This window comes from Myotis davidii, unplaced genomic scaffold, assembly GCF_000327345.1.
Source record: "Myotis davidii unplaced genomic scaffold, ASM32734v1 scaffold648, whole genome shotgun sequence".
NCBI classification, from domain to species: domain Eukaryota; kingdom Metazoa; phylum Chordata; class Mammalia; order Chiroptera; family Vespertilionidae; genus Myotis; species Myotis davidii.
The window spans coordinates 1,116,851-1,120,284 of NW_006299603.1; the positions used below are offsets into that span (position 1 = coordinate 1,116,851).

Here is a 3,434-nt window from a genome sequence, read left to right on the forward strand (position 1 = left end):
CACGGCCCTACCCTGAGCATGACTGAGTGTGGCATAGCAACCTCCCGATCCGCCCTGCTCTGTGCATGTCAGGGGGTGGTGCCCCAACTCCCCAATTGGCCCTGCTCTGAGCCCGACCAGAGGCTGCACCTAGGGATTGTGCCTGCCCTCTGCCACCCGGGAGCAGGCCTAAGCCAGCAGGTCGTTATCTCCCGAGGGGTCCCAGACTGCGAGAGGGCACAGGCCAGGCTGAGGGACCCTCCTTCCCCCCCAAGTGCACAAATTTTTGTGCACCGGGCCTCTAGTATATATACAAAAGCCTAAGTGATCCGACAACCGGCCAGTAGCTGTGATGCGCATTGACCACCAGGGGGCAGACAATCAATGCAGGAGAGCTGCCCCCTGGTGGTTAGTGTGCTCCCACAGCAGGAGTGCTGCTCAGCTGATAAGTGAGCACCAGACACCAGGCTCATGGCTGGCGAGTGCAGCTGCAGTGGCATGAGCCTCTCCAATGGACACTCCCCCTGGGCAGCCAAGCAGCAAACGGGGGAGGCATTGGGGGGCCGGGATGAGTGGGAGCAGTGCTGCGCCCACCCCGGGCTTGAGCTCCTCCCCGGCTGCCTCCTACTTCTCGCAGTACTTCGTGCTGTGTGGGATCGATGCGGACAGCAGGCTGGAGCCCAATGAGCGGCGGGTAAGGCCGGGCTGCGGCTGTGCGGAGGTCACTGATTCCCATAGGCCAGGCCGAGGGACCCCACCAGTGCACAAATCCGTGCGCAAACCCATGCTCCAGGCCTCTAGTACAAAAATAAACAAATGGAATGAATAGATAATTCATAAAGGAAGAAATGTATATGGTTTATGAATGCAAAAAATAACTTCAGCCCTAGCCAGTTTGGCTCAGTGAATAGAGTGTCAGCCTGCAGACCAAAGTGTCCTGGGTTCAATTCTGGTCAAGGCACATGCCTGAGTTGTGGGCTCAATCTCCAGTAAAGGGCATGCAGGAGGCACCTGATCAATGATTCTCTCTCATCATTGATGTTTCTATCTCTCCCTCTCTGAAATCAATAAAAATATATGTTTTTAAGAACTTCATTGTAATAAAAGAAACTTTAGTTGACATAATTACAGACCTTTTTATTTCCTATCAATTTGATTCAACAAGGCCAGATTTGTGTGGGTAGAGAGAAACAACCACTACTGGCTTAATAAGACAGGACTGATGGGACTATAAGATGCTCCCCCACTTTCTCCTTCAAGCAAAGGAGGGTGGGGATGAGCAGGCAGGAGGGCAGCTATGTGGGTGGAGTGGAAGCAAGTTAAGTTATAAGAAGCAGCTGCATAAGAAGGAGGAATTGTTCAAAAATTTTTGTTTACAGTGGGTTTTAAATATACAGGAGTGGGTAAGTATGCAAAGCACAGAGTTAATAAAGCAATTGTAACAATCAACCTGCATGTCTTTTTCCATATTAACAACTGTAAACCTACTTTCCCCCATCCCTGTATGTTATATCTTTAAAAAAAACACTAAGCACAAAAGCAGAAAATTAAATATTTCTACTTCCAAAACCTCAGCTCCCTCTTCAGCATCAACCTCTTGGTAGTTTCTCATGCATCTTTTCAGGAAGCTTGTTTGTCCAAGTTTCTATTTATGAGGATACTAGTGGCCGGTGCACGAAACTCATGCACATTAAAAGGGAATTAATTAGAGGAAATATTTTAATATTGCTATTTGCCCTTTCTCTAAAATAGAAGTGCAGAGATGAAAGAAAATTAGTAAAATGTATATGAAAATCTCCTTCCTGTCAGAGTCTGGAGTGCGCCACAGGACCCAGAGTCAAGTCCCTGCCCACCCATGTGTGCCCAGAAATCGCCTGAGACCAGACCTGTCTGGCTCCACCCCCGTCAAGCCCCACAGAGTGGGGGGTGCAGCCTCAGGTCCCCCTCAAGCCCTGCTGTGCAGGGGGCGTGACCTCAGGTCCCACGGCGCAGTCTCAGGTCCCCTGACCTGGCCTCTCCCTTCCTCTCTCTCAAAATAAAATAAAATAAAAAATAAATTAAAAAAGAAGATCTCATGCCTTTTTCAAACTGAAATTATGGAAGGTGTAGAAGAAAAAGGCAAAACATTAAGAAAAAGTGGAGGAATTTTACAGAGCTGAAGATCAAGTGGCTGAGAAAGAAGTTTGCCCAAAAGATACTTTGAAAGGCAAGGAGGCAGCGTGTCTATAAGAAAGCTAAGCACTGTCACAACAAATATGGACAGAGGGACAGACTGAGATTCAGATGGAGAGGATGGCAAGGAATGTGGGCATCTTCTATGTGGGACCCAAAAGGGGATTCTTCATCAGGATCACAGGTTTCAACAGTGTGAGCCAAGAAGGTCTGTCTGCAAAGTGTTTCAGCTTCTCTGCCTTCGCTGGATCTTCAATGGCTCCTTTGTTAAGCTCAACAAAGCTTCAGTTAACATCCTGGGGATTGTGGAACCATATATTGCATGGGGATTCCCAAACCTGAAGTCAGAAATGGATGGGTCTACAAGTGTGGTTATGGCAAAATCAACAAGAAGCAAATTGCCCTGGGAGATAACACTTGGATTGTTCCATCTCCTGGTAACTATGGCATTGTCTGCATGGAGGATCTGATTCATGAGATCCATACTATTGGAAAGCCTTCAACTTCTATGGCCTGCTAATTACCATATTTTTCCGTGTATAAGACGCCCCCCCCCTTTTCCAACCCAAAATTAATAAATCAATATTTTAAACATAGAACACATTTTTATTTAGTAATCACCACAGGTAATGTTTATATACCAGTACTATGATATTATGCAGCATATTGCTTTATTCAGCCTCTGTTGCATCGCTGCTCTCTTCTTCATCACTATTAGTTCCAGACATGTCAATTTCTTCAGCTTCTATTATATCACAGCTGTCTTCTGAGTTGCTGTCTATGTATATGAGATCTCATAAACTGGTGGCATGCCAAAACCGGTTTGGCTCGGTGGATAGAGCGTTGGCCTGCGGACTGAAGGGTCCCGGGTTCGATTCCGGTCAAGGGCATGTGCCTGGGTTGCGGGCGCATCCCCAGTGGGGGGTGTGCAGGAGGCAGCTGGTCGATGTTTCTCTCTCATCGATGTTTCTAACTCTCTATCTCTCTTCCTCTCTGTAAAAAATCAATAAAAAAATATATTTAAAAAAAAAACTGGTGGCATATACTGAGTTAACTTTGTTCATGTTCTCATGGCTGCTGGGGTCCGACCCCAGCGGTTCCAGGGTTCCCCAAAGGTGTGGACGGAGTCGGCGAAGAAGGAATGACACGGAGACAGCATTCAGTTGATCAGCAGCCTTGCCAGGATCTCTAGCCACAATCTCCAGCCAAGTACTGTGTCCATGTTCTCTTGCTAGGTTCTCCAGCCAGGTTCTCCAGGTTCTCCAGCCAGGTTCTGTAGCCAT

The 3,434-nt window shown here is 47.4% G+C and overlaps 1 pseudogene; it reads left to right on the forward strand.

The window, feature by feature from the left end:
- The first annotated feature begins 2,075 nt into the window (after positions 1-2,075).
- LOC102753833 lies at positions 2,076-2,671 on the forward strand (annotated as a pseudogene).
- The last annotated feature ends 763 nt before the right edge of the window (positions 2,672-3,434 follow it).